This window comes from Pan troglodytes, chromosome 7 (genome assembly GCF_028858775.2).
Source record: "Pan troglodytes isolate AG18354 chromosome 7, NHGRI_mPanTro3-v2.0_pri, whole genome shotgun sequence".
Lineage (NCBI taxonomy): Eukaryota > Metazoa > Chordata > Mammalia > Primates > Hominidae > Pan > Pan troglodytes.
Genome location: NC_072405.2, coordinates 72,286,533 through 72,299,561, shown reverse-complemented (window position 1 = coordinate 72,299,561; position 13,029 = coordinate 72,286,533). Strand labels below are relative to the sequence as shown.

At 37.0% G+C, this 13,029-nt stretch overlaps 1 long non-coding RNA gene across 1 annotated transcript in view; it reads left to right on the top strand.

Annotated features, from left to right (window-relative positions):
- The window catches only part of LOC134810879 (uncharacterized), a 37,133-nt gene extending 35,626 nt beyond the window's left edge, over positions 1-1,507 (top strand). Inside the window, exon 2 of the long non-coding RNA XR_010159597.1 lies at positions 519-1,507. This is a non-coding gene — a long non-coding RNA (uncharacterized LOC134810879). The remainder of the gene's footprint in view (positions 1-518) is intronic.
- Positions 1,508-13,029: the final 11,522 nt, after the last annotated feature.

The window sequence follows — 13,029 nt, the reverse complement described above, 5'->3', positions numbered from 1 at the left end:
AAGACAGATTTGTGTGGCCATCCTCAAGACTTCAAAGTGATTAAACCAAATAAGTGTCTTTGCCATTGATCTACCTTACCTAAAACAATTCTTCTGAGTAGCAAGATAATTTTTACCTAGTTTCCTTCATCAAAAGCGACATTCTCCAGATAAGATCTGCCTAAAAATATATTTCATATGGTCAGCATATGTTCTACCTTCCTGAAATAACCCTACATTTTTAATAATTGTGGTGGCCTGGTGTCCCAGCCTACTAAGAGAGCAATAGCACCTGTAGTGTTACTACAGGTTTGGATGGGTCGTGGGAGAAGTGGTGAGCCATTCATCAAAGTCCTCACTATGGGCATGCCTTCAAGACTTGCTGTATACCCAAACCTGAAACTATGTCTCCCCGTTCTCTTTTTGGCAATATGCAAAAGTCCTGTTTCATTATTTGTTTATCTGTTCCCCGCCCTTGTCCCCACCCTAAAAGTGATGTTTCTATTAGTACACCAATTTCACTGCTTTTTATCTTTCAGTCCAAGCCTCCGAGTCAATCATCTGGCCAAAGCAAAAGACCAGGGAGCCTTCTGGATGTTCTTGATATATGAGAAGCCTACATGGCATCAGCTGGGAAAACTGCAGTCAACACTGGAATAATCAAAAGTGACCACATGCAATAATAGTCTGTGTGACAGTGAAGAGGGGACACCAGGAAGCAGGTGTTCTATATGACAGAGGATCAATACTCCTGTTGAGGAGATAAGATAGATTCCAAATGGAAAATAAACTCATGGAGAATACGAACAGGAAGACAAGAGAAGGGGAGGGAAAGTGAGACAAGCCTGCAGGAAACAACACAACAAAGGGAGTGTGGGGGAGTGTGCAAGGCCCACAGCTGACTGGCTGATGAAAACTGACTGCATGAGAGTGTGGGATAGGACAGTCAATACGAATTTGCTTCCGTGACAAGGAAAGGGGACAATGCGCACATTTAGAAGCTTGAGCTATACAAATTAGCTAGGATCTTCTACATTCTAATTTAACAGGCTTGCAGAAAAATTTCATCATTTGTAACATGTGTTGACAGCCTCAAAAACTTGATTTTGTTTAGCAAGGCCTAGTTTTTAGTAAGAAAACAAGGACAACCCATATTTCATTTCTTTTGAAAATATATTTCAATGAAAAGGGAGATGGATAGAGGTAAACCTAATTTGCATTATTTAGTTCAAAAGAAATGTTGCTTTGATGCCACTGTGTATATTTGCAGCGCTTCCTTTCTCCCTTGGGAGCTGGTGTGTATTAACATTCCATTCCTCTTTTTCATTATTGCTATCACATAAATTAAAACACACACACACACACACACACACACACACACACACACACACACACACAGGATTATCTGATAAAGCCATAACAGCAACCTTCAATATGAGAACTTCCTCCAAAAATTCAATGCTACACATAAATAAAACTACACAGGCAAATGTTAAATAAAATTTCATTCCATTAAAAAAAGAGAAAACATTGGAATTTCCTTATTCTCTGTTTCTATTGTGGGTTGCGTGAATCTGTGTTTTCAAGGTGTCACACTATTCCGTAGTCAGGCCTGGGGATATTTCAGACCTCATGCAAATGATGAAACACTGTGTTATCTACAGCATCATCTTGACTCTGTCCTTTTATTCTTTATAAGTGAACGTCTCAATGCTTTGTTGTTCCTATGCCAGGGGAGTAGTGGAGCATTTCATTTTCCAATGGCTTGTGAAAACACAGGGGGAGGATTTTTCTCCCAACCCCTGAAAGCCTAGGTGGATATTAGAAGTCAAGGGCTGTGATCTTCCTAAAGAAATAGCTTTATAAACCTCTAGCTATTCCTGCAATGCAGCAGATGTGTGGGCTGCTGCCAAGCTCCAGCTCACTCTGGAAAATGCTGACATGAGGGCTGCAACTCTGCAAGGAACGAAGGAATGTTTACACAGAGCCCTCAGGGTCGATCAGATGTTCTCCTTGGAGCGCCCTTCCAGCGTATATCTTCCTCCCTGCACCTCCACGTTGCTTACATGCTCTCGCTTTCCTGATCTTGCTTTCTCTGCCTTGATTATGAACTCCATGAGGGCAGGTCTGTGTGTGCCTCTCACAGTGATCACAGAGCTGGGCACAAAGACGGAACTCTACAACTATTTGCTGGGTGAATAAATGGAATAAATAACCTTGAAGAAGCCTCTTAAAGGAAAATCACTTCCTGAATGTGCCAGGTAGCCCTGTGTCCCTAAAGGAGGACATAAAATTGAGAACAGCCACTTTCCCATCTGCCTAGAATGGAAGAAAAGTCAGTGTGCTCATGTTCCCCTGATGCCGGGCTCCGTCATGGCTTCCTGCGAACCATGTGGAGCACTCAGCCTGTGTTTCTCAACACAGATCTCAGTTGCATGCTGCCCTGTGCTGGTCTTTGTTTCCTGACCAGAATTCCTTTGCTGCTAAGGATAAATCTTAGCAGTCGTGTGAGCAGCTTGTACATCTCTCATCCTAACCAGTGAGTGCAATGCTGCTTACCAAGCTGAAATCACAGTTGAGCTTTTTCCTCTTGACCCTGTTATTTTAATATTTGGTGTGTAATCAAAAGTACAGACGATACCTGGATTATTACAGCTCCCCTCACTCCAGGCCTGATATAAATGGCTTGGGGAGACTGTGTGCCCCTCCTACTATTCCCTTCCTCCTGCTTCCCCAGTGACCGCCTGCCCAGCTGAAAATGTGACAATGCTTGATTCATGGCTGAGTCGTTCTAACGAATAGGGCTTTTGCTGTGGTCTGCACATCTGCTGTATCCTAAGAAGAGCCCATGTTTTATCAAGTCTTTCCCTTAGGAAGATCACAAACCACTTTATGCACAATCATCTCTTCATTCAGCCCTGTCACTTGGGAAGTGAAGACCACAGGGAGCCTTAGATGAAGAGGCTGTAATAACTAACTAAAAATCTGGCTGGTACATTGAGGGTTACTCCGTCCTCCAACAGAACATGCCATATGCTCCTCTGTAAGCACAAGCGACTGAATCCTTGAATTTATTCTTTATCTGAAAGATAGTTAAAATGAGTTGTCCAACACTTTTGGTTCAGTATCGTAGTCAAGACTCCTTTTCTTTTTTTCAAATGCTGTTTGGGTAATTAGGACATTCTTAAGTATCTTTAATCTACTTATCTATTGAATAATTTTCAAATTTAACTGTCAGAGCCAATCAAGGAAGATATCTAATATAGAAATGCCTTCAATCATTAAACTATGCATTTAATCCCCAGAGCATTTTAGATAAACGTTTTTGTGTGGGGCAGGTGAACAATGATGACAGTTCTCCCTACGTGAACAAACATGTGAACATGTATGCATATACACTGATGTGCACACATGTGCATGCACACAAAAATACTTCTAACTTTCTGAAAATTGCTGCAAACTGTTATTTTATGTCACAGGCTACAGTGTATGTAAACTGAGAATAACATTCTTTGTGGTTTAATAATGAATTAAATGAAAAGAATCAGTTTTCTTTTTGCCCAAACTCCAGACTCTGTTTGTTCATCCAGTGTGGGTTTGCAGTGACCCCTGCTTCCCAAAGTCTTAATTATGTAATCTCATTCTCTGTGAACCACCTGTGAGGACCTCACCATGGGGACGCTAAGACTTTGTGGGAAGTGTCAAGCGTGTTTAAAAAGGAAAATTATTTTTCACTCCTTTGAGGCTATCAAAGATAGAAAAGGAGTGCTTTCCTGTGTTTTAATGTATGATCCTGGAGATAATTCACTTAGCCAAATAAGGAAGCTTTTCTGATTTGACTTCTGTGTGTGCTTGTTGTTCACTTGAACCCAACCACCTGCTGTCATATACAAATTAGTAACATGGGATTTTTTATTCTGTTCCTTAATTCATCAAATCCCATCATGATTCCTGAAAAAATAAATATTCTAAGAAAAAATTTGGAAAATGTCTGCTTACCTCTCTTTTATTGAATAGAGAACAACAAAAGACTTGGCATGAACAAGGGACTTGCAAATGAAAATGTGGCTTTATAATAAGTTATTCACAATCTGGGTAACAAAATGCACCCCAGATGAAATTTATTGTTTAGAAAAGTGGATATTTTAATTGATGCTTTGAACTCCAATTACATAAGCATTTCCAGGCACTTTATCTAGACACCTGGAAAGGCTTTTGGAGTCCATAAAATTTATTTTCCTTCACTTCTAAACATCATTAATTTTTCTCATCTATACCTTTAAAGAGAAAAGGAAACAAATAAACAAAAATAAAAATTACTAAAGGAAGAATGTAACAAATGAGTCCCTGAACAGGAATGACTATGGAAAGCAACCTTTCACAGTTACTTACTTTCTTTTCTTGTGTGAAAAACAAAAACAAGTTGAAGATATTTTCACTTGAATGCTACAAAATGACTTGTATTCTCAAAATTCTCAAAATGATTTTGTGTTCTCAGAAGTATCAAACAATTCATAGAAAAATTAGAACTACTAACCTGCTGGTAATGATTATCTTAAAGAGTGAAAGAGACAACTGAGGAGAAAACTGTTCTGATTAAAAATGTCAGCGTCAAAGAACCAGGAGACCAAAATGGCCTGTATGTCTTACAGCCAGATTTTTTAAATAATAATTTAGCAACCTTGATCTCTAGAGTTTTGCCTTCTTATTCTAAATGCATTGTATGTATTTTCATTGAATCTTCCTTTTTCGTAAGGTTTAAGTTAAATTTTCTTATATAAAGCTACTGAACTGTAAAAATGACATTTGTTTGATTAATGTCTCTCACAGGCAGGGACTCTGTGACCTCTGCATATTTCTGTCAGGTATCATTTAGGTTACAGTTAAATTTGGATTAGGATCAAGGAGAGACTCGATTTCACTGTGACGATGAGTCCCATTTGCAGATAATTAGTGTGAACTAATTTTTTTATAGGTATGGGATGCCATGATAAGAAGGGGAGAAAGAACCACAGAAGTGACTACACAGAGCAGATTTTATTTCTAAAATAAAATAAAGTACATTTTCAAAATTTCTCTGTCATACTCACCTATTTGACATTTATTTATTTCATTATTTACCATATTGTATGTTTTCAGTTACCCATATTAAACCAATTTAGATTATTGTTGGAGAAAACTGGGTTAATAATTTAGATTACCACAATTATTATTTCCCAAATATAATATATTCAATTAGTAGCTAATATAGACAGTTATAGTAAGATTATAGTTATAATCTCTACTTATTAGGAATGTATTTAGCTGCAAGTAACAAAGCATTCAACTACATTCAACTATAATATTTTAATGAAATAGTTTTGTTCCACACAAAAATATAGAAGTCAAAAGATAGGCCTTTTTTGTGTGTGTCTTCAGCAGCTCCGTGGTGCCAGGCCCAACATCTCTGTTCATCAACTTACAGTCACAAAACAGCTGCACAGCTCCAGGTACTACATCTGCATTTAAAACAGGAAAAGAGGTGGAAAGTGATAGCCAGACATACCTGGGTGTTTTAATCAGAAAGAGAAAAGCTTTTCTGGAAACAATGTTAGTAGACTCCTTAAATTCCATTGGCAGGACTGAGATGTGCAGCCACCCCTTATGCCATAAAGACTGAGAAGGCAAAGAAAACAATTATCACCACTGGCTTTGACAATTGTGATCCAAATCAGATCCAGGGTGGCAAAGTACATTATCATTTTGAACAAATGTGAGGCTCTGTTAGAAAAGAAGAAGGGAGAAAGGATGTTGAGCAAGCAATAAAATTGCCTGTCCTACATTCATAAATAGAAATCAATGATTCACTCACTCATTGCCAAAATCTGCAACCTAGCATGCAGGCTCCAATCTTCAAATTCAAAGTACTTATCACACTGACAAGTCAAGCACATCATCTTGGCATGGAAAGAAGAGTGCTTCCTACCGATTTCCATGGGGTCCTTAATATTTATCATAAGAACTGAGACTACATGACAGCAAAACTTAACTGATGTAAAGTTTTCTTATTGTTCTGCCATCATTTGTAAAGAGCAATAAGGTGTAAAACAACAAAGTGCAGATTATTTGCTTTGCCGTACAGTGCCCAGGTCATTGTCAATGGCTGTTAATCGAGTTGACAGTACTTAATGGGAAATTCATAGACACTGCATAAGACAAATCTGGGCTTGCATCTAATTTCTTCTCTTCCTTTCTACCTGATTGTTGGTAGGTTACTCATCCTCTTTCTTCCTCATTTTTCTTGCCTGTGCATGAGCATAATCATCCCTAACTTGTACCAAAGCCTTGAGGATGGAATGGATAAGGTAGATGAGCATTCAGGATGCATCCTGGTGTACCCTTCTGTTTCTCTCCCTCAAAATGGAACTTACCATGTGAGCCAGCCAAGAACTAAGGAGAACTCCTGTCTCTCATGGGATTTCAGTGCTGGTTTTCAATCTTTTCTGTAAGCATACGGATAAATCCCTTCATTTCCAATGTTACAAAAACACTTTTCTTTTACTGAGATAAAGAATTGATTGAGACCCTTCCAAGTTTAAATCCATAGTCCTCGAAAGTAGAAAACAGCCTTGACAATTCTTATAATTTAGAGTTTGGAAGTTTATAAAAACATATATCTCAGTCACCAGAGATGAAGGAGGTGAAGTGAGTTACTGTAAAGGAGAAGGTGAGCAGGTTCTTAAATTGCAGTCATCTTTCCAGGCTGTGTAAGATCCTTCTGTTCTGACATTTTCAGCCCTCATTAAAGCCGCCAATCTCTCCCTTCTCTCATCTCTTTCTTTCTCTGAGCTTATTTTATATCCAATCTAACTTATCAGTTTTTAAATGCTTTTATATATGTTATTTGCTTTCTCCGCTTCAAAAATGGGTACTAATAACACTTTTTCAGTGGAATTCTGTGGAGCAGAGAGGGGAATAAATGAGATAATGCTGGTAAAAGTGCCTAGCACAGTGCTGGACTCATTTTCAGTCCTTCATAAGTACGTGTGTGTGCATGTGTGTGTGTGTGTGTTTGCTGACTACTTACTCATCAGAACTTTTCAGAGTAATTTTCATCATTCTTTGAATAGTTTTTGGGTTGCTATAAATTTCCAACTTTTTCCATTTTATTCATTATAGTCTTTCAGAAATCTTCCCGAGGGATATAAGGTACCAACAGATGCTCTGCCTACACTGAATAAACATTTCTAAACCATTACATTTATTTTTAAAATCTTTTTTTATCTATCTGTAAAATTTTGTCTACAACAAAGACTGCTAAAGTTAAATCAATGGGGAATAGACTTGATGTGACTTTTGTCTGGAAATATCTCCTAAAAACAGCAAAATCCACTTCTCTACAGGAAAGTTGTGATGAAAAGACTTGCAGGGCAGAACTGATTCTCATATTAAAAAACTAACACCCTGCATGCACCAGTAATTCCTTCCCAAACATTCATTTTATGATGGGTAGACACAGTCTTAATGGCAAGTTAAAACTGTATTTGAGGGATTGTTTTTGAAAATTGGAGGCACATTAGGCATGAATCTCATTTATGTAGAACTAGAAAGAAGAGCTATGCTACTTACAAAGCATTAGAACAAAATGCGTATCATAAATAAAATAAAAAGTCAGACTTAGGGTTTTATGGCTAAATTGATTATGCTGATTTGGGTACCTTTTCTTTCCTGTTCTGAAAAATATTTAAGTAATAAAGTTTTAATTGCTATGTGTACCAATTAAGAGTTCTAGGCAAAATCTTTCCAAGCAAATAATAAATGATTCAAAGCTATAAATAAAATGAAAATAGGCTAAAATAGCAATGATAGACTGTACATACAAATGAGCACACTGGGGGCTTCCCTGAAGAAGAAAAGAAAAACCCCCCTTTTTTTTACCATCATCACTTTTTAATGCAGCGAGGGAAAAGGCAGCGTTAGCAAACAAAAATTGCTTTTCACTTTGCCAACAAGATAAATAGAATGAAATTTCAATGAAAATGACTGGAAAAATGCATGATTGATGCTAAATTTGCAAAAATTCCAAAGATATGGGTACAGTTTGTCATAAAAATGATGTCAAAATCTTTTTGTTTTGTCAGAAAAATTATGCAAAGAAAAAAAATTGCCAATTTTCCTCCTCCAGCTCTAGTCCTTGCCTATTCTAGAATCTGTTTGCTTTTTGAAGAAAAGAGACAGGAATATTTTTACTTTCAAATCTTTTATTTTACTAATCACTAAGAACATGTAGCAGATATGTTTCTGTGGGAGCTTTCATGAAGATAATGGGCCTGCAGCTGTCCCTCACCGCATCAGGGGTGCACCAAGGGAAAAACTGCACATGAAAGCCCTTTGCAAACTTCAAAATGGCCCCAGAATGTTCATTATCCTTATTAGCTCAGCGTTGAGTTAGATACATTCAAATACTGTTTGTGGGACGGAAAATTGGATTCTAAACTCTGAATCAAAGGGAAATTAGATATCCTCAGAAGTGAGGATGAAAGATAAGAAAAACAAACATGATTTGACTAAGATTTGTAGATTAGGTCTATACTCAGTCCTTATCTGTTATAACAACAGTAACTAACTATTTTTTTAATAAATCAAAAGACCATAGACTGTAGTATGCCTGAAACTTCTCTAAATGCCCAGCCCTTAAAATGTAGAAAATCTAGCACAGGAAGTCTATAAATACATTTTCAATAAATGAATGACTGTCTACTAACGAAACAGGCATAAGACTGGATTCTTTACTTGCAGTATCTTATTTAATCCTTACTTTAAAATATAAAATAAGCTTGATGCTCAATTTTTTATTTAAAAAAACCTGAAACTTGAAAAGGTGCTGGATAATGTGCCAGGCACTGTTCTAATTATTTCACATAATTGTATCATTTAACTTTCACTGCAATTCCATGGGGTAAACTCTAATATTCTCATTAAATGACAAGAAAACTGACACAGAAAGAAGTAAAACTACTTGCCCAACAAAGAGGCTCACTAAACAAGATTTATTCCCAGCTGTCTGCCCTTAGAGACCTTACCCCTAACATTAATACTATGCTGCTTGCCCTGTTGCACACACAGCAAGAATGTGGTAGAAACAGGATGCTGTGTTATACACAAACTTGCTTGACTCCAAAGCATGATTTCTTTCCATCCCATCTCCAGAAGAGCACTTCAAAAAATTCCTCAAAAAGAATGTTGGAGCAAAAGAAAGTTGCAGGATTGGGAAATCTCTGTAGAAAAAAAACTGAAGTCCATAAGCTCAGGGGTCAGTTTTATTAAAGGTGCCAGGGAGCCAAACAGGCAAACAGGGTTGACATGAAGGAAGTTTACCAGGCCCAGAAGAGGGTCTTCATTCCATTATTTAGGAGCAGATGACATTGAACTCATTAATGCAATTGGTCCTTAAGAGAAAATCAAGTATAAGGGCAAAACAAATGTTTTACAACTCAATTTCTATACCAATGTAAGCTAGATATATGAAGCTAGAAAGATGTCACTGTTAGAGAAGGCAGTGTGGTTTAATTCTGGTATAGGAACTATTAGCTATATTTGAAAATCATATATAGCATGTCTTGTTTGGCAGGAAAGAGCATGTGATGTTCAGTTTTGTTTAATTTAAAGGCCCTTCTGGAAATCAACTATAATCTTCAGTTGGGCCATAGTGTTGCCTTCTGTTAAAAAATTAAATAAATACAGCTTGCACTAGAGCAAAGGTCATTAAAAATTCAATCATTTTGTTTTCAAATTAGACATAAAGTTCTTCTTTAAAGAATCAAAAAATCATAACAATGAAAGGGACTTCAGAGATACAATTAACTCAACCCAGTGTCTTTAAACCCTATTTCCTCTAAACTTCTTTGAACTAGTTCCACTGAAAACTCCTTCGGTCAACTAGTCCATTGCGTATTCATTGTAACAATAATATTTGTGAATAATACTATGTGCCAGGTACAGCATTACTTGAAATGAAAATAAGAGGAGTACAAAACCACATGTATACTTTTTACATGATTCACATATCCTTAAAATTTTACCCAAATGCTTCATTTTCTGTGTGACAGATAGATAGATTAGATAGATATAGATAGATAGATAGATAGATAGATAGATAGATAGATAGATAGATGATAGATAGATAGATGACAGTAGGTAAGTAGGTAGATAGGTAGGTAGGTAGGTAGGTAGGTAGGTAGCTGGATTTCCACCACCTTTCTTTGTCTGTTATGACATTGACAAACTTGAAGAAAATCATCTCTTTTTTTCCCCATTGAGACATTCTTCATTTTGGGTTTGCCTGATGTTTCCTCATGAATAACTTCAGTTTACACATTCCAGGCTGGAATGATACATAATTGATGTTGTGTCCTTCTCAAGTGTTCATACCTGGAGGCCCATGAAGTCACATTCCCTTCATTGGTGATATAAGTTTGTATCACACAGTCAAGATTTGTACGATTTCACCACTATATAATTACTATTAGGTAAAAACTATGTTGAATAGAATTACAAAGAACTATGTAATTTATATGGCTATATTATAAAAACTATGTGCAAAGTCTATAATTATATATAACTATCATATTCTATATATACCAACCACATAGTTACTATTATATCAGTACTACTTTTTATCTTACAACTATAAGAAATCTGTGGAGACACACTTTAATGCCATGCAAATATCTTGCTCTTAATCAAAATTTCTCTCTGGATTGATGTTTCTTTTTGAATCTAATCCTTAGTATGAGGTTGCAAAATGTTGATTTTCTAATTGCAGTACTTTCTCCATATTTACCAGCAGGCACTTGGGATCCTACTGTAGGCAAGAGATCTCCCTTTTTTCCCACTTATTTATTTATCTCTATTTTTGGCAAGGATTCACAAATTTTTATTTTTTCAATAATTTATTACTCTATCTAATTGTCTTGGTGCTCAGATTGTCTTAGATGTGGCCAGTGGGAACCCCTTCAAGCTGTTTCTGTGTCTGTGTCTGTGTAATATGTCTCATGTCTCATTCTTTTTTTTTTTTTTTTTTTTTTTTTTTTTAGCATTTTCTCACTTTCTGGAACAACAAGGCATTCCCAGCTCACCTTGTGTCTACACTGCTTCAGCCACGGAATCAGCATTTTGTTGAGGAGTCCTAATTCCTTTCTGTAGGGAATAGTATTAGAGAACAGGATCTAGTTGCGAGTATGATAAACTTTATTTTCAGTCGTTTATCATTCCTTAATGTAGAATTAAAAAAAAAATAGAGCTGTCAGGAGTCTTCCACCAATTAGACCATGAACTCTTTCCCATGTGTGTGGGATTTTAGTGAGACCTTGAAGAAGCTATAGGAGGGTAAAGGAAGAGGAAGTAATGGAGACGAGAAAATAATAAAGAGCTCTCTGAATCCCATTCCTGACTTTTTCAGGAAAAATCTCACCTCTAAACATCAAGAAGTCACTTTATAAGTCCTAAGCTAAATGTTTTATGAAGAAATTTCATCCCAGTTTGCTTTCATTCTATAATTTTTATTATCATTTCTTAATGTTTACTCAGTGAAAACTAGTTCTATAAGATCCACTTTATAAAAATAAAAAAAAGCATTATGGTCAAATAAGTTTTGGCAATGATGCTTACCAAAATCCCCTACATAAATTCACAGTACACATTAGCGAGTTTTAAAGGCACTGATAAATCCTGCATTAGAGACACAAGTGGTTAACTTTAATCCAATATTTCCACTCTTACTTGAATCTCCCTAATAACATCTGTCATCATCCTTCAGAGCATTATTTGGAAATGCTAATTTGGATATTTGAAGGTAGTAGTAAGTTGCCTTTAAGGTAATTCTTTTCCATCATTTAATCTTACACAACCCTCAGAGCATTTCTCTATTATAGCTTTTAGTAAATTGTTTTGTAACCAGTTATTTGCTTATTAAACAGTTGTATTTGGCAGAAACATCCTAAAAAACAGAAATTTGTTATTTGCCTTTTTTTTTTTTTTTAAGAAGAGTCTCACTCCATCACCCAGGCAGGAGTGCAGTGCTGCAATCTTGGCTCACCACAGCCTCAACCTCCCAGGCTCAGGTGATCCTCCCTCCTCAGCCTCTAAGTAGCTGGAACTACAGGTGTGCACCACTATGCCTGGCTACATTTTTTGTATTTTTTTGTTGAGGCAGGGTTTTGCCATCTTTCCCAGGCTTGTCTCAAACCCTGAGCTCAAACAATCCATCCTCCTTGGCCTCCCAAAGTGCTGGGATTACAGGAGTGAGCCACCACGCCCAGCCTTATTTGCCATTTCTCCTACAGTATTTGGTATTTAGCAGGCATTCAAAAAATGTGGTTAAATTAAAATATTACATGTCCTAAAAGATAACAAATTCTTTTGAAATTTTACCCTAGTTCAGGGGTTGCTCTTCCCCTACCTCTATCCTCCTGGAACAACCACAGTTACTCTCCTTCATCCTTAAAGAATAGATTCCCATTTTGGAAAGCAAAGCAAAATAAAAAATTTAGTATTGAGAGTTGATCTGGCCACTTGGAACAATGACATTTTAAGTGATAGGCATGGCCTCCACCTCCATGTGGCCCATGACTACATCGAACCCAATGTACAGAGCAATTTGTTCATCACTCCCTGTGTCCTTCCATGCCCTTCTAGATGCTGCAGTTTCAGTGGTAAATAAGACAGACAGGATTCCTTCTCTCATGGAGCTAACATTCTAATGGGTGAAAACAAAAAGGAAATGAGTAAAGAAACAAATCAGAAAAACCTACAGAGCCCCAAGCACTTTGAAGACAATAAAACAACCTAATAAGCTAATGAGTAGAGTAAGTGGGGCTAAAGCTTTGAGGATGAGAAGAAGCCAACACTTTGAAAATCTGGGAGCTGAGAATCTCAAGAAAAGAGGCCGGTAAGTGCAAAGGCCCTGAGGCAGGAAGTGAGTGGAGAGAAGAGCGCCATAAGTGGCCAATGAATCACAGGCATCATATGATATTCCATCACTGTGCTGCGGGGAGAGGCTATTCTTAGCAG